At 38.6% G+C, this 27,554-nt stretch overlaps 2 long non-coding RNA genes across 5 annotated transcripts in view; one reads left to right on the forward strand and one right to left on the reverse strand.

The window, feature by feature from the left end:
- The window catches only part of LOC148132826 (uncharacterized), a 226,187-nt gene that overhangs the window by 176,484 nt on the left and 22,149 nt on the right, over positions 1 to 27,554 (forward strand). The window lies entirely within an intron of this gene.
- LOC148132827 (uncharacterized) overlaps positions 1 to 27,554 on the reverse strand; it is a 182,252-nt gene that overhangs the window by 81,846 nt on the left and 72,852 nt on the right. For 2 of the 3 annotated variants that reach the window (XR_015749667.1, XR_015749669.1), the window contains 3 exons: positions 13,644 to 13,773; positions 9,960 to 10,080; positions 6,413 to 6,656 (listed from right to left, as the gene is read on the reverse strand). This is a non-coding gene — a long non-coding RNA (uncharacterized LOC148132827). Of the gene's footprint in view, positions 1 to 6,412; positions 6,657 to 9,959; positions 10,081 to 13,643; positions 13,774 to 27,554 lie in introns of those variants that run through there. The other variant, XR_015749670.1, reaches the window with a different exon arrangement.

Genomic DNA, 27,554 nt, shown 5'->3' on the forward strand with positions numbered 1-27,554 from the left:
CGCACTGAAGAGTCATCAACTGTAACTTCAAGTATGTGTGTGTAAATTTACTGAGCCAGGTATGTTGGCACCCTTTTTTGTTGAAATGAAAGCATCTCTTAACCTCTTTATGTCTGCCATGGCCCTCTTATACTGAAGAAGTACAAGGAAGTACAAGGAAGACAAGGCAGGGACCATTGTCTACTCCAGTATGTTCCATCACTTAAAGCTCGTCATGTCCCATTTCTAATAATGTTTCTGCATATTCTTCTATATATTCTTCTAACCAAGATGTAATTCCTACTAGAGAGATAATGCAACACTTGTAGAATTGTTTTACTGCTGGTTTTTGCATTAATTTCATATCAAATCAGTTAGAAAACATTTTGTCTTACTATTTCCTCTAGGCACACTAACACTTTTTGTATACTAAAAATCAAGGGAAGAATTTTGTTAATTTCAGTGGAATAATTAGGGTCAGTTTTGCATTTCCCATGCAGCCTTGGGCATGACCTTATGGCAAGTACCTAAAGAAATGTTAACAGCAAATAATCAAGGCCTTTTAAAAAAAAATTCTGCTAATTTTTGTTTTCTTACACCAGTCGTGTATGCTGTTCTCATACATGGACTCACACTCCATAGTTATAGAATTAGTGCCAGGACATTCTTCTCCTCAAGTACAACTAGAAGAGGTTCTCAATTACTGCTAACATGAGAAATTTGGGGGATAAAGATGTATGAATTATATTGAACATATGTTAGGTTTCAGTGAAATAGATGGTCTGGAGATATATATCCTTTTATTGCTTAATGTTCATCCATATATTCAGTACAATGCAGAAGTTTTGAGGGTGTATAAATCTAAGAGACCCTAAGCCTTTTTACTGTTCCTAGTCAATAACCATATGCAATGTGAGTATCTAAAGGACAAGGCATTAAGGAACTTCCTGCCCATGTATGCTGTCAGCTAGTCTACATGAAGTAGTAGGTTCTTTTTTGCTAGCGGTCTTCAAACTTATGTTGGATAGCAATCTGTCAGTAATATCCTAGTAGATCCTGCATTGAACAGAACTTTGGATTAGAATACCTAGAAGATTCCTTCAGGTTTTATGAAATATAGTGATGAGTGATATGTTGAAATTTATTCTACATTTTTTTCTGATCAATTCTCAATTTTATGAATGTGAATTTAATTTCAACTTCCTTAGCCATTTTTGAACAGTAAAGCAGTTATAAAGAGGCTTCGGGGAAGAAGTGTAACAAAATACCATGGCAGCTTTGCTACCTTGTTCAATAATAAAGTTAGCACAAAGAGAGGATCAGGAGGGATTCTCAAGCACCCCATAGATAAAAGAGAAAAGCAGAAACTGCTTTTGAACAGAAAAGAAGATTCTGAAAAAGTGTAAAATGGACTCTGATAAAGCTTCATTTTTAGGAATAACTTTTGTAAACTGTTTTGAAAATGTCTCCATTCTAAGTTTTGCTTAGACACCATTTACATATGGATTTTATTTTAAAATACACTAAACATTGATTTAATGGATCTTACTGTAAGTAGGCTTTGGGAAAAAATGAAAAAAAATCTTTGCATACATTTTATGCTTCTATGCATGCGTAAAATCCTGTTCATCATTTAATGCATTTTAAAAAGGCATAAACTACATATGTGTAAAATTCTATTTTCCTTTTACAGATGCATAAAATCCATAAAACACACTTGTATAAATTGGCATTTGGATTTAACAGACACTTTGCTGTAATAGTTACTCCTTTCCTACTTATCTTGTTGTGTGATTGCATGTCTTTAATTACAAGGTGGCCAGGAAATGTATGTGTGAATGTCTATAGACAGACTGACTGACCTTATCTTGTGTGGTTTTCATAAATGAAAGCCGCTGAATTCCCAGGCTTACATTAGATCCCAAGGACAATATGAAATAATGTCTCCCATATGCCTTTTTTAAAAATAACAAAACCACTGTCACTGCTAAAGAATATTTCCATTGAGAATGTTTTGCAGAATATATCAGTGGTGGGATTCAATTTTTTTTTTACTACCGGTTCTGTGGGCATGGCTTGGTGGGCATGGCAGGGGAAAGATACTGTAAAATCTCCAATCAGAGGTGGTACTCAAAATTTCCACTACCAGTTCTCCAGAACTGGTCAGAACCTGCCGAATACCACCTCTAAATAAATCCCTTTCTCTGAGGTGGAAAATGAAGACATTATCTACAACAGGGGACCCCAAACCTAGTCTGTATACTGGTACTGGGCCATGGCATGCCAAAAACCAGGCCACACAAACAATCAAAGTCCTATCTATGGGATGCAGGCAGCATGTGAAACGATGCCCCCTCCGGTTAGGGTTAGGATTAGAAAAAACTCTCTCCACAGAACCAATCCCTGGTGCCCCAAAGGTTGGGGGGTGCTGATCTACTCAATTGATTTTCCTCTAAAATGCTTCCGAGGTTTGAACAGTCTGTTTGTCTGTTTGTGTCCAGTTCTAGAAGACATTCCTTGCAAGATATCTAATTCTGTGTGTGCATTTGTGTTAATCTGAAACATAGACTGCAGCTATGGATCTGTCTATTTGTAAGGCATATGAGCATATTTTACTGCATTTATATACACAGGAGTCACAATTCATTATACTTCCCAGACTGTGTAGATTTATGTGAACATTATGCACAATCCCACAAATGCTGTTTTTGTCTATTTTGTTGTTCCTGCAATTTCAGGTGAGGAAGAAACTTCTGAAAGATCCAGATCAGCAATGCTTGTTTTGACATAGCTATGAGAAGAATATTTTGTAAAGGTCTCTACTCAGTTAGTTTTGATATTTTATTTACTGACGGTTCTATAATGTTTCCCATCCAAAGCAATTCCAAATATTTGATATAGACATGAGTGGACATTTTGCATTGCACAACAGAATTGTTTGCTAAAGACAATGCTGGCTGAAAGTTATTTCTTATCATTCGTGGAAGAACCGAAAGCATATAAAATGTGGGAGGTTGAAGCAGAGAGGTTTAAAGAAAAGCATTCTTGATATCCATCTTAATGTCTTTTTTCTATCAATAAAAAACATTCCTGTCTCTCCAGATAGTTCTACTGTTTTGTTTTCAGATTGATTTTAATTGATCACTCTATTATGAAATAAGGTGTGTTATATGCAGCAATTTTTTTCTGTGCAACTTATCCAGTACATTATATTGCTTTACCTTTTGCTTCTCTTTCACTCAATAACTTTTGAACCTTGTAATGTTTTAACTAGATATATTTAAAAAAACTAACTTGGTTGTCTGTCCCAACCCAATTTTTCTAAATATTTCAAGCAGCAGAACACACATAAATATAACACGGGGAATGGAGGAATTGTCAGTATCACTCAAGTCTTCAGGTTTGCAGTTCTGCTTTCTAAACAAGAATAGTAACACACCAGCTAGATTGCATCTCTTCTTTTTCTTACATGAGACAGTACTACAGCAAGTTTCATTGAACCCTGCTAATTTGGTGTAGCTTTTGTTGCTTCAATTTGTTTCCCATCTGCAGTATTCTATCTTCATTTTAATGGGATGAGAATTATGCCATTTTATTAATAGTCAGACAAGTCTTTATTTTGATTTCTTGGACTAAGCAACTAACTTCCTTTGTAAAAAACCTTCCCACCCTTTCCCTCAGCAGACATTTATTTGAGGAAGTCATTAACAATTAGATCAAATCAAATTAATAGTAAAATCAGAGTTTAGGAAATCTCATGTTTTCCAAATTAAAATTAATTAAGGGGAAATAGATATCTGCATGTTTTTTTTTACCAATTGTTTTTTCATTTGTAATTAATCTGGAGTTACATCCTGAAGTTAAAAACTCTTTCAGGGTAAATTAGTGCTTCCTCACTCTTGCTTTACATCCTGTTTGTTTCCATTTTCTCCTTGTGCTGATTATTTCATTGGCCCATTTGAAAACAGCTCCACCTTGGAGACAAGGTGTAATGGAAGTGGAAATCAAAGAGATGGGTTCAGAACTGACTGGACAATTACATCCAGTGAGTATGGATATATATCCATGGAAGGAAGTATTGAGTAGCATCCAAAAGTTTTGTTCAACATAATAAATTACTTGAATGAAAGCTAAAAAATATGTCTATCAGATTTGTGGATCATATAAAGATAACAAATATTTTAGACAACACTTTCAAGATTCAGGAGGATCTGACTAAACATTGGGCAGGAACCAGCAAAATAACTCTCACCAGGCACAAATGCAAAGTCTGTTATTTAAACAGAGAAAAAAAAAGCTAATACAGGTATATTGACTGGAGGAAGCCATATTGGTTACCAGCACATGTGAGAATGATCTGGGTGTCTTGTGGATCACAAGCTGAACATAAATTAACAGTTTGTTGTAAGTGCAAATAAACCAAATATATTTCTAGAATGCATTAACAGAGTCAAGATGAAGATAAGACTTCAATTTCAATTAGATATCAGGGGGGAAAATATCTAGTGATAAGAGGTAATCAGTAATGAAGCAGACTGCCCAGGAGATGGTGGACTCTGCTACAGTGAAAATATTTAAAATGAGTCTGGACTGCAGTCTGCAGGAATGTTATTGCAGAGAATTCCTGCATGGGGCAGAGGCCTGGACTAGATTCTATCCAAGTCTATTCCAACCCTTAAATGTTATGATTCGTAGGGCTCAAAAGGAGAGCGGTTGCCAAATAGATGAACGGACAGAGAATGTTAAGGATTGGAACTAGAAAAAGTTTTATTTCCTTTTAGGTGCTAGGGAGGGATGGTATACTTGAGTGAAGAAACAGATTAAAAAAAAATTCAGGATCCTTAATATAATGATTAATTGTGGATGAAAACCAAAAGGCCAAAAATACATTTTATTTATTTATTTTATTTGGTTTGTCAATTGCTTACAAGATAATAGGTATAAGTAAAAACATTGTTATGAATACATGGATACATATAAGAAAAATAAAAGAAACAGTAGGATAGGGACAGTAGATACATTGGTGCGCTTATGCACACCCCCTACAGACCTCTTAAGAAAGGGGTGAGGTCAATAGTAGAAAGTCTAAGGTTAAAGTTTTTGGGGTTTGGGAAAAAAACCACAGAGTCAGGTAGAGCAGGGGTCCCCAACCACCGGTCCGCGGACCGGTAGCGGTCCGCGGAACAACTCCTACCGGGCCGCTGGCTTGCTGGGCGCCGCCATCTTTTTTTTCATGAAAAAGTGCTTCCGGTGAGCTTTTCCGGGTAGAAAGCTCATCGGAAGCACGTTTTCATCAAAAAAAGATGGCGGCGCCCAGCTGATGCCGGTACCGGGCCGCGGCGCCCAGCTGATGCCGGTACCGGGCCGCGGCGTCAAAAAGGTTGGGGATCACTGAGGTAGAGTATTCCAGACATTGACCACTCTGTTGCTGAAGTTGTATTTCCTGCAATCAAGTTTGGTGCAATTAACCTTGAGTTTGTATCTATTGTTTGCTCTTGTATTGTTATGGCTGAAGCTGAAGTATTCATTGACAGGTAGGACATTGCAATGTATGATTTTATATACTATACTTAGATCGGATTGAAGGCAGCGTAGTTCTAGGTTTTCTAGGTCTAGAATTTCAAGTCTGGTGGCATAAAGTATTCTGCCACAAGTAGAGGAGTGGAGAACTCTTCTTGTGAAATATTTCTGGACTTTCTCAACTGTGTTAATATCAGATACGTAATGTGGGTTCCAGACTGATGAGCTGTATTTGAATATTGGTCTAGCAAATGTTTTGTATGCTCTAGTTATTAATATAATATTACCAGAGAAAAAGCTACGTAAGATTAGGTTAACAACATATGGAAAATATAAGAAAAATGTGGTTTAATATTATGTCTTTCCAAAGAATATTCCTTTAATAACTTTATTTTCCTAATGGCCATCAAACCTTCTCTAATATTTTAATGTATATTGGTTAGTAATTTGTAGCAAAATGTTTTACACAGGAGTTCCAGGTTAATTTCTAACAGAAGGATTGCTAGGATGTTATGTGCTGCAGTTCAAGCATTGTTGGGGGAATAACAGAAAGGAAATTAGTGATCTTTTTAAACAGGGAATTTAAGGGAATTCCAATGCACAAATATAAAAGTTTGGAAAAGTGAACACAATTAATTTTAACTTGATTCCTGCTAGATTTAAACAAACCAACGAACAAATCCATAATCTGAGAAGAAAAGGAAGCCACACTGCAGATTAGTTAAAAGTATCTAATATTTCTAAAACTGCCTGTTTTTCTTGCAGTTGTAATACTGTGCATTGATATGGACCTTCGAGTACTGTTTATATTTCACAAACTGCCCTGGCAGTATCCCACTCATGAAAGGAACTTTGGTATTGTTCCTTCCTAAGAATGTCTTTGTATTCCACCAGTGTGATATTTTTCTTTAAAAAAAAAAGTTGTTTTAAGGAACATTTAAAAAGGAAGAAAATGTCCTTAATATTGTTATGGGTGGAGTATGAGTTTACTTTGTTATGAAATGTGACTAGTCTTTATTCATTGTGCAAGATTCTTACCAGAACACTGCAGCCTCACCAGCTTTCAATTATTTAATTCTAACTGAAGACAAGACATCTGAAGAGAACTCCTCCCATTGAGTATTTTGGGGTCAGGAAGTATTAGTCACCAGGGGAATCTACAAAACAATGAAGAAAAACATAAAAATGCACATACACAATATAAGCTTGAGAAAGATAATGATAAGTTGAAGTGGAATTATAGCAATAGCACTTAGATTTATATACTGCTTCATGTGCTTTAAAGCCCTCTCTAAGCGGTTTACAGAGTCAGCGTATTGGCCCCAACAATCTGGCTCCTCATTTTACCAACCTCAGAAGGATGGAAGACTGAGTCAACCTTGAGCCTGGTGAGACTTGAACTGCCAAATTGCTGGCAGACTGCAGTCGGCAGAAGTAGCCTGCAGTACTGCATTGTAACCACTGCGCACCACGGCTCTTATAATACATTCTGAATATGGAAGTCCATTTCACAGATTAAATAATGCTTTTGGAAAATTGGAAGACACTTAGTGTCTATGCCCTGCCCTGACTTTCGGTATACTGCTTGTTCTTTAAAAAAGAAAGCACAGGGGAAAACTAGAAAGATCAGTGAAAGAAAAAAATAATTTAAAAATGTTTGTTTTTAGATTTTGAACCAACAATCTTCTATTAACAAGGCAACAATTATAGCCATTTTGCTATTATAGCACTCATAGTAAAAAGGAAGCTTTGAAGGATATTAGAGAGAGTGGTAAGTATTGATTTCATTGAAGGACTTCTGCAAAGTAGCCAATGGACTTCCAGGATTAGCTTGCAACAAACTGATGTGAGCTATTCAGAATGGAATGGAACACATGAGGTAACACAATATGGAAAAATGTAATTAGGAAAACACACTCTGAGGTCATTTTGGTGGTGAGTGGGAGGTTAATAAAGGGTAAGACAGCCATTGCTGCATCATAAGAAAGAGTTGCCTACCCATTCTGATGATGGGCAACTGAGCAATATGAATAAGTCATTAGGAAAGTAGATCTATCTTTAGGAAGGGGGTCATACTCAAAGAGGAATGAAGACTTAACAGTGTAGTTGGATCAAAATGTATGCACAGAACCATTGGAAATAGGAACAAATGTGATTCTATATAAAAAAAATCCATCCAATTCTTTTTATTCCTTTTATAAATGGGAATGGCTTCTTCTAAACCAAGAAAACAGAAATCTAAAATGAGACCATTGTTGGTGCATGAGTTCTATGTGCCCTCATTGTATCTCTGGGTCTTCATTCTACAGTTGCAAATTTGAAGGGGATGTTTTGAATAAGTCTTAACTCCTGGTTTGATGCCTAAGGTGGGATTAAAACTCACTGTCTCCCAATTTCTAGCCTGGTGCCTACACCAAATTGGCCTTCTAATTGCTATGGGAATACATACATATATTCTGCTGTGTTCCTTGCTAATACTCAGGCTCTTCATCACTCTTATCATGAAGATCACAGAAGGATAGCAATGGAGCATCTATGAGTAACTGATCACTGGTGTTTTTTTTAAGATAAAGATCCCAAACATATCAACAAGAGGCAGCCTAAACAGCAAGAACGGATGCCTGGATGAGTAGTCTTTCCCAAATACTTGGCAGATTTCAGTTGCTCCGTTTATGAAGATAATAGCCTTTCTTCTACTTTTCCTACTGTTTGTTGTATCTCCTTTGGCTTTGGGGATAAGAATATAGAAACATTGAACTTTATAAAGCAAATATCCTTTTCAACAAACCCCTAGGACAGGTAGCAGCTATGATTTTATGATTCAATGATCTCCTATAGTTTTAAGCCAGTGTGGTGGTGCAAGACAGAAAGTTGAACTACAAAATATTTTAAAAACACCCAATTGGAAAAATGAGTCAGAGAACAGTCTTAAAACATTTCCAGAATAATGAACAAGAACTATCAACTGCCAATCACTTAGATGCAGGCTGAGCAGTTGGTACACAGGCCAGCTGGTTGTAATTTTGCCCATGTTCACTATGGTAAGCTATATTTTATGAACATTATTGTCTATATTTCTAACAGTATATCTGCCCATAAAACATTTCCACCTTGGTGTATTCTTTTGTCTGCTTGATTTGTAAATGGCCACTCTTTTCTCTATTATAACAGTCAAAATTGCAGCAAACCACAATGGCATTGTCATCAAGATACAAATGCTTGTATGATAGAAAAAGAAAGTAATGGCATTTGTGTTATTATTCAAAATGTTGCTGTGTCTTTCATTGAGAACCTATTGCCCAGTTTTTTAGCTTTTAAAGTCACGTTTCATAGCCCCTGGAGAGTACAGGCCCATTAGCAAACAGCTCACATTGAGCTGAGAGATAAAACATTGAGCATTAAAGTATCTGGAGTCAGCCCAGAAAATAATGCTCTTGTGCCCTCCAGTTACATTTGATTGGAAATTATGGAAGGATAGCAAATTGGAGAAGTAATGTATTTTTAAAAAATATATATTATTAAGGCTGGTCTCACAGCCAGATTTTTAGACTGGGTTTGGCATTTTTATCCACCCATCGAGGCCTCCCGTAATTGGCTCTCCTCCAGCAAAAAGGACAGCCAGCTCTTTACTGTACAAGCAAGGGCAAATTGTGCACATACACAATTCATACTTCACATCCATAAGCTCGTTAAAATCTGTCAGAACAATAGAATAACCTAAAAAGTTGCCCCACAGCTCTTCTGTAGCATACAGGAGAGAGCAAGAGAATACAAGAAGGGAAGTAAGATAGTTCCCACAGTGGGTAGTAGTGGTGGTGTTCTGCAACAGCCATATGTTACAGGTCCTGACTACTCTCACAGCCTGCATCTCCTTCCACTGCCAACAACCACCCCACCATAAGGATCGGGCTTCAAAAAGCCAAGTCTGTCAAGCACCAGGCTGTCTCCTTCCTGCAGCCTCCACTATACAGTTTAGCACTGCTGCCTTGTAGAAGCCTCCCAGAAGTCAAGCCTGGCTGTTGCACATTTATGAACCAGCTAGCACTATTGCCTCTGGACTGAGCTCTGTGAACTGGCCAGGTACAGTCTCTTTGCTGATCCAATGAACTACCATATACTGGGCTTCTGCAGGGCATCCACTAGGTTCTTCTGACTGTATCAACCAACTTTGGGTTTGCTGGGCTAGTCCAAAAGAGTTCACTCTCCCCTGCCAAATCCAATCCAGGAGGACCCTGGGCAAATTCCCACCTGGTCTAGACCTGTGTTCTGTTTGGACCACCCATAACTTCCTAAAAAGCACAAAGAGCTGAAGGTGCTGCATCAATTCTCACCATCTATTGCCCTATTGGGTGTACAACTGACCTGTTCAACCAACCAACCAACCAACCAACCAACCAACCAACCAACCAACCACAAAGCATGTTAAAATAAGAAATGGATTTGATAGAAAAGTATTTTACCTAATAGCCCTTTTTTGGATTTAGCTGACAATCTGTCCTCGGAAATATTTGCTACTGTATATGTAGTGGCTAAGGTGACAGGCTTTTCTGGATCCTCTTCTTTTTTGAAGATGAAAATAATCTGGTTTCAGAAGAAAAAAGAAAGCTTCAACAAGTGCACTATGCATACATACATGCATACAAGTCTGTTCTTCTTTAAAAAAAATCACACTTAAAGCCTTATAGGCCAGGCATGTTTCTTTAGAAATAAATCTCATTTGCAGCATCATTTAACTATCAGGACCACAGGCTAGAATGGGAGTTAAAAAAATCTTAGAAAATAGCCGTGGTACTGAACAGAATAAATAGAATTGCTCTGTTTTGTGTATTCTGGACTAGGGTTAGCAATTGTAGGCCAAAATCGATTTCTTATTCCCAGGGAACCATCTCCTTTGACCAATTATCATCTAGCTAGTAAGTTAATTTTTAAAAGATTACAGGTTCACTTTAGACCTGCTTTTAGTGTAACCAGGAAAAGTGACTTAGGGAGCTTACTCACTATGCAGATACTCTTTCCCAATGTCCAGGGCAAGGAGTGATGTCATGAGGAAATGGTTGCAACCAGCTGACATGAAGAACATGAACATCTACTGAATTCATTAAACCCACAAGGATATGATTAAAGTCTGGCCCTTTTTTACAGGTACAAACCTCAATCATGAGATTGCATCCACTATTTTGACATTTTTTTGTCTCTCTCGCCCATGGATACCTCTGCTCCAATGTGTGCCCATTTTTGACAGAGGCCAAGGAAGTTATGGTATTTTGACAGAGGTCAAGGTAGTTTTATAGGTTGGTAGAAGTCATAGAATCATAAGGTTGGATGACACAACAGCAATAGAGTGGTCAATGTCTGGAATACTCTACCCGACTCTGTAGTTTCTTCCCCAAACCCCAAAAACTTTAACCTTAGACTGTCTACTATTGACCTCACCCCTTTCCTAAGAGGTCTGTAGGGGGCATGCATAAGCGCACCAACATGCCTACCACCCCTGTCCTATTGTTTCTCTTATTCTTCTCTTATTTTTCTTATATGTACCCATTTCATGTATTCACAACTATGTATACACTTATACTTATTATCTTGTAAACAATTGGCAAATCAAATAAATAAAATAAAATAAATAAAGGTTGATGACAGAGACCATGGAGGTTTCTTCCAGACCAATCCCTTGACAATGCAGGAATCCTCATACCATCTTGGACAAAGAGACTCCTGGCTGAGTGCCAAAGCAGATGAAATTCAGAAGTTTGCTGATAGAAACGATGCTAAAAGTTTTTACGAAGCCCTCAGATCCTTGTATGGACCTCAGCCCTCACGGAGGTCCCCCCACTACTAAACTCAGATGGTGTAACTCTCATTATTGAGAAGACTCTGATTCTACAGCGTTGGGCTAAGCACTTCCAATCCATACTGAACCGTCCATCTTCCATCAACAATGAGTCGATCGACACAATGCCCCAGGTGGATATCAACCACAGCTGGATGTCCCACCATCAAAGACTGAAGCCCTACAGGCCATCAGCCAGCTGTCCAGTGGCAAGGGCCCAGGATCTGGCACGAGCCCAGTGGAAGTCTATAAGGATGGGGGTGCAGAGCTTGTCAACAAACTCACTCAGCTGTTCCAATCCTTCTGGAATCAATGATCCATTCCTCAGGAACTGAAAGATGTGCCCATCATACACCTCTAAAAGAGGAAAGGGAATCAACAAGTCTGCGATAATCATAGAGGAATATCACTGCTTTCCATCGGAGGCAAGATCCTTGCACGAGTATTGCTGAACCGCCTGACTGATCACCTGGAACTAGGTCTATTATCTGAGACACAGTTTTTGCAAAGTGTGTGGCACTGTGGACATGATCTTTGCAGCCTGACAGCTCACAGAAGTGTCAAGAGCAGAATTGTGAATTGTACACCACTTTTCTGGATCTCACCAAGGCTTTTGACACTGTCAGTCACTGTCAGGCTTTTGACACTGTTAGTGGTGCATCATGTTGAAGTTTGGGTGCCCTGACAGATTCATCCTGATGGTAAGTCAGTTCCATGATGGCATGATGGCTCATGTTCTGGACAATGGAAAAGCTTCAGAGGCCTTTCCCATTACAAACGGTGTCAAGCAAGGGTTGCGTATTGGCACCAATCCTGTTCAGCATAATGTTTTCAGCCATGCTATCAGGCGCCTTCCAGAACAGTTCCTTGGGAGTTAGACTGAGATACAGGACTGATGGAAAACTGTTCAACTTGCGAAGACTCTAGGTGAAGACCAAGATAAAGGAGACTGCTATGAGACAACTGTGCCCTGAATGCTGGATCAGAGCAGGAAATGCAAGCCAGTGTGGACAAATTCACAGCAGCATGCGACAACTTCGACCTCCTCATTAACACAAACAAGACCAAAGTGATGCACCAGCCAGCTCTGAAAGCCCAATACCAAGAGCCCACCATCACAGTGAAGGGACAAAAGCTGCAAGCAGTGGACCAATTTACATACCTTGGCAGTACCCTATCCCACGCAGTGACAATTGGCATTGAAGTTAACTGCAGAATCTCTAAGGCAAGCTTTGCATATGGCAGACTACTGACCAATGTGTGGGACCACCATGGAATAAGCCTTGCTACAAAGCTCAAAGTCTACCGAGCAGTAGTGCTGACTACCCTGATGTATGCCAGTGAGACTTGGACTGTATACAGGAGGCATGCTTGGCAACTGAACCACCTCCATACAACCTGACTCTGCAGACTTCTGAGGATCTGGTGGCAGGATAAGGTGCCAGGCACAGAAGGCCACTCCAGAGCAGGCCTGCCATCAGTCCACACCCTGCTGATGAAAGCCCGGACACACTGGGCAGGTCATGTTGCAAGGATGCCAGACCATCGCATCCCTAAACAGCTCCTCTATGGTGAGCTGTCTCAAGGAAAGTGATCACAAGAGGAACAAAGGAAGCAATACAAAGACACATTGAAAGCCTCCTTCAAGTCCCTGGACATCGACACCACCACCTGGAAAACCCTGGTACCAGATCTATTGACATGGTGCACGTTGATCCATCAAGGCTGCCAGACATTTGAAGCACTATTACAGCACAAAAGAAGTGAAAAATCTGCAAAGCCAGAGCTGCAAATGCTGCAACAATGGTGTCCACACATGTCTGCCTGACATGTGGCAGAACATTCCATCATATAGGCCTCCTGTGGACACACTGTGGACAGCCCACAACCCGTTAGATGTCAAGGTCCTCTTTGAACATGATGGACGAACATCATCATTTTGTGGGAACAAAAGCAATTATATTTGCATCTTGTCCTTCAGGTAGTCACTGATCATGCTTCAGTTAATCAACAACCTTTCAAAATCATGCCGTACCAAATAAAGAGCAATTCTCTTTTCAGGGAAAACTACAGATCCGCTTCCATTTTTCTGCTCTGCAAACAGAAAAGGGCTGCCTTGGCTTTAGGAACATTAGCAAAATAAGTAAGCCTCATGATCTTTGTTTGTAATTGTTGTGGTATTTTTCTCCTCCAATTTCCTCAATGACCTTTGATAAGAAAATAGTCTGCTGGAATTGGCCTGGATTGTTAGGAACTTGTGTGAGACAGCCCCTTATCTCAACAGGAGAATTCTGAAGTATTGGGGTAAATTTACCTAGGCTGGTATGTTTGCATCCATGGAAGGACTTCTGACTTCATAAGTTTTATCTTCCTCTGCAAAATAAGGGCATTGCTTGAGCTCCTCAGGGCTGTGAGCGGCTTTGATGAATCTACAGAAATAGGTTCTGTCAAGTTAAAGAAAAATTAATGAAAAAGAGAGAAACAAAGACAAAATGTTTGGAATACATATTTCTCAAGTGTAACTTTGTTGACTTTGTTTCTGATTGTTCAGGGAGGTGTTTGGGACACTCCTATTCATTTCCAGATAATCTCAGCTTTAGGGGAATTAGACTCTTACTGCACCATATTTACAAAAAAAGAATGATAAAGGTGAAAAGCGTTTTGTTTTCAATTAATCTGATAAACAACAATAACAAAAACATATACAGTGGCCCTTGCTTTATTACTACAATTGGGGCCAGCGACTCTTGCTCACTAAATGATTTGTTAATTTTATTATTTATTTATTAGATATTTTTCTACCCTGCCTGTATTACTTTTGTAAATAATTCATTCCAGTGAAGATGCCCAATGCTCTTTCCTTCTATTTTCTCTACAACTACAACCAGAACCTTGTGAAATGGATAGGACTAAGAGAGAGTGACTGGCTCAAAATCATCCACCCAGCTTTGATGCCTAAGGTGGGACTAGAACTCACAGTCTCCTGGTTTACAGGCCAGCACCTTAACCACAGCACCTTAACCACTATACCAAACTGTAGTTGTTAAGTGAGACATCATGTGTCTGGGACTTGCAATGTTACTGCTAGCTTCTCTATTGACTCTGATTGTTAGAAACTGGCTGTGAAGCATGGGATGCTGTGATCAGAGGTGGTATTCAGTAGGTTCTGACCAGTTCTGGAGAACCGGTAGTGGAAATTTTAAGTAGTTCGGAGAACCAGCAAATACCACCTCTGACTGGAGATTTTACAGTATCCTGCCCCTGCTATGCCCACCAAGCCACGCCCACAGAACCGGTAGTAAAAAAAATTGAATCCCACCACTGGCTGTGATGAATGCCAACTGGTTGTGAAGCATTCACATGATTGCAAGGATGTTGTGCCTGTTGTGGGAAGTCTACATCCATATAATTATATTTTCAGTGGCATTGTCACTGTGAATGGCACTAAACAATTAAGCAAGGCCTACAAGCATTTGGTCTTTCATAAATAGATTTGATCTGAGCTCAAATTCTCACAAAATATATATATGCAAACTGTCTTTCTAGGCATCATATTTCATTAGCTTTGTATATTGTACACTTGTTACATTTTTGAAATATTCTTGTAGAATCTTCTTTTCTGAAAATGGGGAAACAATATTAATATATCTCAAAAATATACCACCATGAGCTACAGCAGGGGTCTCGAACCTTGGCAACTTTAAGACTTGTGGACTTCAACTCCCAGAGTTCCTCAGCCAGCAAAGCTGAAGTCCACAAATCTTAAAGTTGCCAAGATTGGAGACCCATGAGCTAAAGGTTTGCTGTTCAGGCCTGTATAATTGTGAGATCCCCACATTAGTAATTTGAAGTGCAAAGAGAGAGAGAGAGTATAGAATGGTGATAGGCAGAGAAGTGCAGAAATGCAGATTTCCAAAGTTCAAAATGTCTTGGGGGGGGTGTCATTTAATCTATCGCTTCTTTTGATTCATTAATCTGAAAATACATCGTCTTTCTCAGATGGCCTTTCTGTTTTGACTTTCCCTTGATGCTGAAATATGTCCAGTGAATGTTTTTGAATTGTGGTGTTGGAGAAGATTCTTGAGAGTCCCTTGGAGATTAAATCAGTCAATCCTAAAGAAAACTAACCCTGACTGGCCCTTGGAAGCATAGATACTGAAGCTCAAATATTTTGGCCACCAAATGAGAAGAGACCCTGATGTTGGGAAAGATTGAAGGCAAAACGTCCCAAAGGTGATTTTTCAGGAGGCAAATTGACTTTTTTGTTTTTTCTTTTGAAGACGTTTCACTTCTCATCCAAGAAACGTCTTCGGAAGGAAAAACAACAAAGTCCAGTTTCCTCCTGAAAAAGCACCTTTGGGACAACCATGACTTGGATGACTGAGAATCTCTACAGAATTGAAGGCAAAAGGAGAAGAGGACGGCAGAGGATGAGATGGTTAGATAGTGTCATTGACGCAGTGCACATGAGTTTGGACAAAGACTCGGAGACAATCAAGGACAAGAAGGCCTATGATCCATGGGGTCATGAAGAGTTGGACATGACTTAGTGACTGAACAACAAAAATGTCCAGATGTCCAAAACTTCTTGACTCTTTAGACCAAGGATCTTCAAACTTGGCAAGTTTAAGACTTGTGGATTTCAACTCCCAGAATTCCTCCTCCAGGCATGTTAGCTCAGGAATTCTGGGAGTTGAAGTCCAAAAATCTTAAAGCTGTCAAGTTTGAAGATCCTCGACTTAGACAATCAGTTCCATCGATAAACAGCTCTTACTGTTAGCAGATTTATCCCAAAGTTTATTAGTTGTGGCCTATATTTTGGAACAGAAAACAAGACAATTTGATTGCCTTTGTACCAATCTTTCAATTATTTGAAGACTCTTATTGTGTCTTTGGGTTTGGTGAGAATTTTATCTCTCCCGTCGCTTCAAAAAAAAAAAAAAAAAAGAATTTACCCAACTATGCATAATGGGGTGGGGAGGAGTTTTGGAGAGAAAAAAAAGTTGAAGGCAGGAGACACTGAATGCTTACTCCTTGAAAATGGCTTTGATACACTGAGGGTTTAATTATGTTTGCTGTCCTGTTGTTCTTTCTGACAAGCTCTTCATTCTTAATCACTACATGGCAGTTATTCAAAATATAATCCTCCATGCTGGGAGCGACTGAACCTAATGAATTTGGTAGGTGTAGCTGGATGAGAACTTCCTTCAGTTCATGTTTTGATAACAGCCTATCAAAACAATGTGAACTGAAGGAAGTTGTCATCAGATTTGTCATCAGACAGCAGATTTGTTCATAAAACAAATTGGAAAGAATTTGAGGCTTTTAAAAAAACAAATACACTAATTTGGGCGAATCTCAATAATATATTCCTTAATCTTCTTTTCCCCACAGATAAACATGCCCAGCTCTTTCAAATGTTTCTTACAGGATTAATTTTTTAAGCACGTACATATATACATACCACTACCTTTTCAGAGTATACAACATTATTCAAAATACAGATGCAATATAAAATAGTAAACTAAGGAAATTAATGTTATATGACTGGAAAATAAAAATATACTTAAATCTATACTAGCCAATATTTCTCTTCAGACCCTTACACCACTGCAAACTGCATCTGCAAAGCATTTTTCCTTCTGCATGTTCTATGGTGTAAAATCTGGTCATTCATTTTAGTGTTCAATTCATAATCAAAATTAAGTTTGAAATGGCACTGGGAAAAAGGGTGAAATGGCTTGTTGTTGATAAATAATAACTGAAAGAACAGAGAATTAGGGGGAAAAAGAGTTAAGAAAACAACCATGTCATCAACACAGCCAGTGCATAGCTTTCTCATGAAATATATCCCAGAGAGGATTAGCAGATATCATCAAATTATCACTTTCTTCATAGCATTAGCAACTTTCCCTTAAAAAACTCATCCATATTATGGACTCAGTTTCTAGGGTTATTTTTATATTTAAGATAAATGAGCAGTGTATTAGTGCAGGGGTCCCCAACCGCCGGTCCGCGGACCGGTACCGGGCGCGGAACAAGCCTTACCGGGCCGCTGGTTGCTGGGCGCCGCCATCTTTTTGGTAAAAAAGCAATTTTTATCAAAAAGATGGCGGCGCCAGCTTGGTGAGCTTTTCGGGTAGAAAGCCATTTCTACCGAAAAAGCTCACCAGAAGCGCTGGCGCCGCCATTTTTTTTGACGAAAAATCACTTCCGGTGACGTCACCGGAAGTGATTTTTCGTCAAAAAAAGATGGCGGCGCCCAGCTGACGCCGGAACCGGGCCGTGGCGCCCAGCTGACGCCGGAACCGGGCCGCGGCGTCGAAAAGGTTGGGGATCCCTGTATTAGTGTACTAACTAGAGGGTTAGATGATAAAGGGCAGCCAGGACCTGGAGGTTACTATAGCTCTTTGCTTCCATCTAGTGGTCCTCTGGAGTTTTGTAGCTTATCTGTGTTAGCCCTATCATTCTGAGGGTGCAGCTCTTTTGGTTTTGCATTTATCCCTCTAATCTAAAGGCTAATTTGGGCCCACCTCGACTTATCATTGCACCTATTTCTATGGGCTCTGGGAAGCAAATGTAATTATGGGGAAATAACTTGGAGGGATGTTTAAATTGGGTAGTTCAGAAAAGTGGCAGTCCACAGTGAACTGTGATCAGAGGCCTAATTTTTGGTTCACAAAATGTGTAAGCTAGAAAAGGAATGGAGCCAGTTTGACATGGTTATGAATTCCATTCAGAAAGGAAACACTAAGACAAAGAGGTATTGAGATATAAGCAGCTCTATAATGCTAAAGTTGAGAGAAGATGTCACACAAAGGATGTTTAGAAATTTGGAGAGAAAGTAAACTCTGGGTGCCAAAGAACTTATCCTGAAGCACATGAGGGCCTTACAGGATAATGCAGGGTGGGAAAGTGTGAAGAGCATTTATGACAGCCAGGGATTTAAGATGTGTAACTGGTCTCTGAGATTTAATCCCAGTACAAGAGCAGTTTAAAGAGACACTTTAGGAGCCTAGTTTCATTCAGGTGAAAGGGAACAAAAGAATAATATCCCAGAATAATAAACACTGTAATATGCATCTACTTGGTTATGGAACATTAGACCTACTGAATCAATTGTGTATATATTCACCAAGAGTGAGACGTGCAGAACAGGATTAATTATTACAGCTTTACAGAACTGGCTTTCCTCTCAGGAAACAATTGTATGGCATGCCATTCCTGCATGACCACACAACGAGCAGGTGTTGAGAAATTTGGGGATGATAGTGATGACGACAATAACATTTTTGCACTTCTCAAAAAGCAAAGGCATTCAAATGTCTGCAGTAAATCAATGTATTTAAACGTTCTAGCAAATATCACCAAGTTGATCTTAGGAAAGTATTGTGGAAGCAGGGTTTTTATTTTTTATTTTTGGTAGCAGCAACATCAGTATGGACTTCCTGATTTCAAAAATTAAATTTGCAGATTTTTTTTAGGTAGATGAAGTTCACTTAGCAAGAGGACAAAGGAGCAATTTTAAGGCACTTGCACGCAAATTTTGCTCTGCTCCAGAATCAACTCTAGTCTACTACATTCTGATGATAATGTATATCTAGGTCATTCTTGCTTTAGCTGCAATATTTTTTGAAATTGGGAGGAAAAAACATTCTTTTTGTAACACTGAAGCTCTGCAGATCTTATTAAATGATATGAACTTTTGCTTCTCCAAAAATGGTTGGCCTTAGGGGAAATGCTACTTGGTTCTTGGGCTCTCCATCTGTACCATACAGAAAAATATGATCAAAGATCAGTTTTAAAACAGTGAGTGAAAGGAGTGAAAATTCTATGATGAAAACTCTATGGTGCTCATAGTAATAGTATACTTTACTGATTTGCTAATTTAAATATGTGTTGATACGTTTAAGATTTTGGAGACCTGGATTTCAACTATTAATTCTTAATATTGCATTAAGGAGCCAATATAAGATAAAAATTCTCCATAATAACAAAGAAACTCTTGGGAATAAGAGCTGTGTGTAAAAACAAATAGCACTGAACATAACACTGGGTACTTCTGACCGTGCCTGATTAACGCACTTGAGTGCAATGTTTCTTCTCGGTGCAAATGAGAAAAGAGTAAATGAGAAAAGAAATGAGTAAAAACACACACAATATTTGGAATAGACTCTCCTGCTTGAGCAGGGGGTTGGACTAAATGACCTCCAAGTTCCCTTCCAACTCTGTTATTCTATGGAGCAATCTTTTTCATTTGCCTTCTGTGAGGCAAATTTCATCTCAAAAGGCAAATGAAAGAGACTGTGGTTTTTTAAAAAGTTCTTTTTAAGTTAATCTTTGCCTTTGGCACGTGCATCAGACTACCCTACATTTCTATCACAATTTCCAAACTAAGGCCAAAATACCTGATATTTGGCTTTTTCCCCCTGAAATTATAGTCACTTTATGGCAGCCTCAGCTAATCTTATGCCTGCCTGAAGTTCTTAAGCTACAGATTTCAAACTTATTTGCCAATAGGGTAATGGCCATGTTAGCCTGGAATGCTGAGTCTCTTGGTCCAAGAATATCTAGAGCAGGGGTCTCCAACCTTGGCAATTTTGCTGGCTGGGGAATTCTGGGAGTTGAAGTCCTCCAGGCTTAAAGTTGCCAAGGTTGGTGACCCCTGCTCTAGAGTGTCTAGGTTTGTGGAAGGGTGATTTATAGTTACATTGTTGTTTTTTACCCCAGCAGGGATGTTACAGTGGGATATAATATTACAATACAGAGTGTAACAATAAATAAACAGAATTTACTCTACCTTCAGATGGCTTAAATTAAGAAATAATTCTGAACACTAAAATAAATAGCAACTGCCGTGACAAACTTGTGCCTCATTTTGCCAGGAAAAATTTAGCGACTACAATTTTATTCAAAAATAGTATCAATCTAAAGACAGTGGGATTGCCAAAAGTGTATAAGACATGGAAGGATACATATTGAGAAATAGACTTATTTAGGTATCTTACTAGGTCAGTTATCTCCAGAAGTGTTGGACTACTTCAATCCCTGCCCAGTATAGATAGTCCTTGACTTACGATCACAATTGAGCCCAAAATGTATGTTGTTAAGTAAGACATTTGTTAAGTGAGTTTTGCCCCACTTTATGACCTTTCTTGTCTCAGTTGTTAAGTGAATCACCGCAGCTGATCAGTTAGTAACCTGGTTGTTAAGTGACTCTGGCTTCCCCATTGACTGTCAGTCGCAAAAGATGATCATATGATCACAGGACAACGGTCATAAATATGAATCAGTTGCCAAGCATCTGAATTTTGATCATGTGACCATGGGGAGGCTGCACAGGTCATAACTGTGAAAAATGGTCATAAATCACTTTTTTAAAGTTCTGTTGTAACTTTGAATAGTCACTAAATGAACTGTTGCAAGTTGAGGACGACCTGTATGGATAAGACCTTTCTGGCTGATGATAGTGATAATTAGATTGTGTCACAATTAGAGAGTATTTGATTGGCCAAGAATTTTGTAGGCTAAACACTCTAAGAGCTACTTCCTCACCAGACTTTTGGTCTCAAAAAATAAAAGTTGTTTTTTTTAATGGGGAAGTAGTTTAATGGGGAAGTAATGTGGCCAGCAACGTTAGATCAAACTTTTCGTAACACATTCCCATTCCCAAAACTTTTAATAAGATAACTTGTGATTAAATAACTTAATTTCCTTCCTAACATTCGTAGAACAGGTTTTGAAAATTATGAGAATAATTGGATTTGGAGGTCCTAGATATATGTGTTGCTTGGTAAGTATTGATAAAAAAAGATAGGACAACGAAGATGGATGAGTAATTTGAAAGGAATATTCAATAAAACTCTTTTCTTTCAAATGTTAATAACTTGAGAGGTAACTTAGTTAGATTCCCTGTGTTGTCCCCATTTCTATTTGATGACATTTTTTATGTGCTTTATCTATATTTTTTCCCTCCAGTCCCGGTTTCAGGATGGATGCCCACTTGCATTTAATTCCACTGGTCAGAAGTGCACAAGTCAATGTAAGGCAATGTCTCGGTACTGTGAATGAAAATCTGATTTAAGTTCATGAAACAAATAGCTTTGGTATAAAATAATCCAAACTGATGTATTTGTTCTTTCCAAATTTTTAACCCTGTCCTTGGGATGCTCAGTAGTTTTTCATTCTGTAATTTTCCAACACATTCCTGGTGATTCTGCAGTGGTTCAAATCTGAAGGCATATACTTTGGCCACAGCCTCCACAGTAAGTCTAATACAGGTAGTCCTCAACTTATATTAGTTCATTTAGTGACTGTTCAAAATTACAACATCACTGAAAAAGTGACTTGCAACCATTGCAACCGTCCCGTGGTCATGTGATCAAAATTCAGACACCTGGCAACTGACTCTTTATTTCATCCCCAACCCACCAGGGAGACAGTTTAAGTTTAATGAGCCATGGTGGCTCAGTGGTTAGAGTGGAGTACTGCAGGCTACTTCAGCTGCCTGCCGGCTGCCTGCAATTTAGCAGTTCAAATCTCACCAGGCTCCAGGTTGACTCAGCCTTCCATCCTTCTGAGGTCGGTAAAATGAGGACCCAAATTGTTGAGGACAATATGCTGACTCTGTAAACCACTTAGAAAGGGCTATAAAAGCAGTGTGAAGTAGTATATAAGACTAAGTGCTATGGCTACGATATTAACCACAATAAAGCTTTAAGGACTGGACCACTTGCAAGCCTTGTTAGCGGGACAGATTAGAGCTTGGCCTACATGGCAGTTTGTTTTTCTGCCAACTCAAGGACACAGAAATTCATAATAATGCAACCATGAGAAAAAGTTCTAAGAGTAACAAAATGATCTGAAGGTTTTACGGATCTACCTAATCATGAAATCTTAGTTTTACTGAGTCTAAAATTTTATGTTTTAGAATGAGAGGCAAACACAGAAGTGCACACACCCACATGCAGGCATAGTGAAGGATGCCAATGAAACCATGTTAGACAAGTTTTTTCCTGGAAAGTCTCTCGGCTATCACTCTTCCATAGTCAATTATAACCTGGCATTGGGTTAGTTCCCCCTGCCTTAAAACCTGACATCATGTTTCTTGATTGCGTTTCTTTATTTACAGCCAAGAAAGTTTCCCTTCATTTTGGCTTGTGTGTGTGTGCATGCCTGTAGATAATTTATTTGATCTCTGACATCTTCTTTTCATGTTGCAGATTTACAACTTTGCAAAGCATTCTCCAGCCATTTCTTAGATCATTGCCCATCCTGAAATTTTTGTTTTCTAGAGATGTCTTTGTACTATATTTCCATCATATCCAATTGATTTCATATGCTAGCTGAATGGTATCAGACTGGAGAAGGCTATGATAAACTATGCCAGTTGTTTTGTAGAGAGTTATTGTAGCATATTAATTCCAGTCTTGGGATGGGATCTATATAGTTGATAAAATGGTGTAATCTGTTTTTTTTAATGTTGTAGAAACTGATCTCTCCATTAAGTTATGATGAAGAAAAGATTTAAGACTTAAATATATTGACTGTTAGTTGCAGAGGTTCATAGCATTTCCTAATATTTATTAAGCAGAAAAGTGATTGTTTCAATATCAGTATCAGGAATTTTCAACATATAAATTTCCAACTTTGAAATATGTTGCCTGATTACAAATTCTGATCTCATGAATTTGGGCTCAGAAATAGCCCCCCTTTTTCAAGTGGGCTTCTTAAAAGTTCTTGTACTTCTTTCAAAAAAATTAAAATTATTGTTTGAGGGGACAGAGAATGAAATGACTGGTCATATGGAATGTTCATTTGAGAGAAGAGAAAATTTGTTATTACCTGCTAGGAATTCAGATTGCATCCTTGCATTAGACCAACCTTGACAACTTTAATATTTGCTGGTTGGGGAATTCTGGGACTTGAAAAATCACAAGTCTTAAAATTGCCCCTGCTTTAGGCTATGTACAACTGTCCATCACAGGGGAAAATAGTTATTTCCTGTGAATGCAGCTGAAAAGCTGTCAAGCTGGCTTTCCTCGTGAAAGTCCTGAAGTCCAGGAGATAGGATGAAGCAGAAGTATATCAAACTATTCTAAAAATATGAGTTCCAGGTATAGCTGTCTCTTCTATATATCTATATCTATATATCTGTTGTGGTCCACTGGCAGCCTGTGGAGACGGCAGAAGAATTGGACAGTGGGGAAGAACATGGGCAAGTCTGGGAGTCTGGGGAAGATTCATATTTTGGTCCTGCATCTGATACAGAGATGGGGCCAGGGCCATCTGGGAGTTATGTGCTGACCCCAGAGCCTGCAGAATCTGACAGCAGTGAAGCAGAGGAACAAGGGGAGCCTGTTCCCAGTGCGCGTGTGTACAGAGCTGCCAGAAGGCAAGAGCAGTTAAGACAAAAGGGGCAACTTGGGAGTAAGGCTTGGAGATGATTGCCCCTCCCATAAGATATAAAGGAAGTGCAAAGGGACATGAACCTTTGCAGGAAGCAACATTGTTTGCTCTGGTCAGTTTGGAACCTGAAAGCTCCATGGTGAATTTGTGCTCTGTTTGGTTTTGAAAGACTAATTGGTACTTTAGTCATTGGCAACACTTCAAGAAAGATAAAGGTGTATTCTTATCAGACTTCTCCCAAAGAACTTTGGCAGACTTCCATGGGACTATTTATGTTGACACTCATTACGGGCTATGAATGATGATAATTCACAGCCATTGAACTAAAATAAAAGGGTTTTGGATTTAATGTGTGTTTGTTGGTGTCTCAGGAATCCTTGGTCAGAACAATATCTATATCTATATATCTATATATCTATATATCTATATATCTGTATATCTGTATATCTGTATATCTGTATCTCTGTATCTCTGTATCTCTGTATCTCTGTATCTCTCTCTCTCTCTCTGTGTGTAGATATAGATATAGATATATAGATATATAGACAGAGAGAGAGAGGGAGATTGTGATAGTGATAAAGATAGTAATAGAGATAGAGAGATGGATAGATAGATATAGATACACTGTAGATATAGATATAAAGCGAGAAAGGGCCATGATGGCTCAGTGGCTAAAAATGTTGAGCTTTGCTCAGCTTGTCACCTAGAAAGCTGCCAGCCTGAATTTGAGACCCGGGTGCTGTGCAACAAAGTGAGCTCCCTTTCCTGCCCCAGTTCCTGCCCACCTAGCAGTTTGAAAGCAGGCAAGTGCGAGTACATTAATAGGTACCACTTTGATAGGTAGGTAACAGTGTTCTATGCATCTTTGGTGTCTAGCCATGCTGGCCACATGACCATAAAAAATATCTTTGGACAGCACTGGCTCCTTCAGTCAAGAAATAGAGACGAGCATTGTGCTCTAGAGTCAGACATGAATGGACAGGGAAACCTTTACCTTTTACATTGGTAGAGAGCCAGTTTGGCCCAGGGATTAAGGCACCAGGTTAGTTTTTCTCCGGTAATATCACACTACTAACTAGAGCATACAAAACATTTGCTAGACCAATACTTGAATACAGCTCATCAGTCTGGAACCCACATTATGTATCTGATATTAATACAGTTGAGAAAGTCCAGAAATATTTCACAAGAAGAGTTCTCCACTCCTCTACTCATTGCAGAATACCTTGTGCCACCAAACTTGAAATTCTAGATCTAGACAACCTAGAACTACGCCGCCTTCGGTCCGATCTAATTATAGTACATAAAATTATATATTGCAATGTCCTACCTGTCAATGAATACTTCAGCTTCAATCATAACAATTCAAGAACAGACAATAGATGCAAACTCAAGGTAAACCACACCAAACTTGGTTGCAGGAAATACAACTTCAGCAACAGAGTGGTCAATACTCTACCTGACTCTGTGGTTTCTTCCCCAAACCCCAAAAACTTTAACTTTAGACTGTCTACTATTGACCTCACCCCTTTCCTATGAGGTCTGTAGGGGGGCATGCATAAGCACACCAATGTGCCTATCATCCCTGTCTTATTGTTTTTTTTATTTTTCTTATATGTATCCATTTCATGTGTTCATAACTATGTTTATACTTATACCTGTTATCTTATAATCGCTTGACAAAATAAAATAAAATAAAAAATAAAATAACCTGGAGACTATGAGTTCTAGTATTGCCCTTAGGCATGAAAGCTGGCTGGGTGACTTTGAACTGGTCACACTCTTTCAAACCAACACTTCTCCTCCACTTAGAGACAAACAACCTATTCTCTAATAAACAATTTGGTTTCAGAAAAAAACTATCCTGTAATCTGCAACTCTTACATTGCAGAAACATATGGACTACACAACTCGATCAGGGCAAAGCAATAGACACAATCTACATAGACTTCTGTAAAGCCTTTGATTCAGTGGCACACGACAAACTACTCCTAAAACTAAAATCTTATGCTATCTCTGGACAACTGCATAACTGGATAGAAGCATTCCTGTCAAACAGACAACAAATGGTCAAAATTGGGAGCGTCCTATCAAATTCTCTACCTGTCAACAGTGGTGTCCCCCAAGGCAGTGTTCTAGGACCAACTCTCTTCATACTCCTACATAAATGATCTCTGTGATCATATTAAGAGCAACTGTGTTCTCTTTGCTGATGATGTAAAGCTATTCAACACCACAGACAATACTGCTATCCTTCAAAAAGACCTCAACTATGTATCAGAATGGTCAAACAAATGGCAACTTCAAATCTCAACAAATAAATGCTCTGTCTTACATATTGGCAAAAAAATATATATCAGAAAATAAAATACAGGCTGAATAGTCAAGACCTTGTTGATGATCCAAACTCTGTCAAGGACCTTGGAGTTCTCATCTCTAATGATCTAAGTGCTAGAGCCCACTGTAACTACATAGCCAAAAAGACATTAAGAATTGTTAACCTAATCCTACGTAGCTTTTTCTGTGGTAATATCACACTACTAATGAGAACATACAAAATATTTGCTAGACAAATACTCGAATACAGCTCATCAGTCTGGAACCTGCATTACGTATCTGATATTAACACAGTTGAGAAAGTCCAGAAATATTTCACAAATCTTCACTCCTCTACTCGTTGCAGAATACCTTATACCACTAGACTTGAAATTCTAGATCTAGACAACCTAGAACTATGCCACCTTCGGTCCGATCTAAGTATAGTATATAAAATCATACATTGCAATGTCCTACCTGCAAATGAATGCTTCAGCTTCAACCATAACTATACAAGAGCAAACAATAGATGCATACTCAAGGTAAACCGCACCAAACTTGATTGCAGGAAATACGACTTCAGCAACAGAGTGGCCAATGTCTGGAATACTCTACCTGACTCTGTGGTTTCTTCCCCAAACCCCAAAAACTTTAACCTTAGACTGTCTACTATTGACCTCACCCCTTTCCTAAGAGGTCTGTAGGGGGCATGCATAAGCACACCAACGTGCCTACCGTCCCTGTCCTGTTGTTTCTTTTTTATTTTTCTTATATGTATCCATTTCATGTATCCATAACTATGTTTATACTTATACCTGTTATCTTATAATTGCTTGACAAAATAAATAAAATAAACTCACCTCATAGGGTTGTTATTATGGGGAAAATAAGAAGAGGAAGGAGTTTTATGTATGAACACCACCTTGAATTATTTACAAAAATAATAAAGGTGAGATGAAACATCTACGATAATATTTTTTTAAAAAATCAATAAAATGGGATCTCATATGCCCAAAGCTTATTGAGAAGTGATGAATCCTTATGTGGAAATGTCTCACAACAATTTAAAAGCTGGCACTTGCCCCCCTCAAAAGCTAATTATATTAATATTTCAATACTGCAAATTACCTGACCAGAACATTATTTGAACAGTAATCTTCTTCACACTGTGAAAATGTCAATGTCAAGGATTTAGCCAGGTTGCAAATCCCAAAGCATCCCCCATATCCCCATAGACTCAGCTACATTTTTTTATACATCTTCTAATAGTTCTGGGACCAAGTGCAAGTTTTGATGAGATGTCATGGTTATCAAAGAACGTATTACTATATATGTTAGGCTACCACAAACCCGTTATTTCCTTATAAAGATAAAGCAAACACAGTTTTTAATTTCAAGATAAAATATTTTGTACTCCTGAATACAAGTATCATTTTCCAAACAACAACAAAAAATACTTGGCTGTGAATGCAACCACATTTGTTGAACAGTTACAATAACA

Source organism: Notechis scutatus, chromosome 1, assembly GCF_049901735.1.
Source record: "Notechis scutatus isolate UNSWTSFEM ecotype Mainland chromosome 1, rNotScu1.2, whole genome shotgun sequence".
Classification (NCBI taxonomy): domain Eukaryota; kingdom Metazoa; phylum Chordata; class Lepidosauria; order Squamata; family Elapidae; genus Notechis; species Notechis scutatus.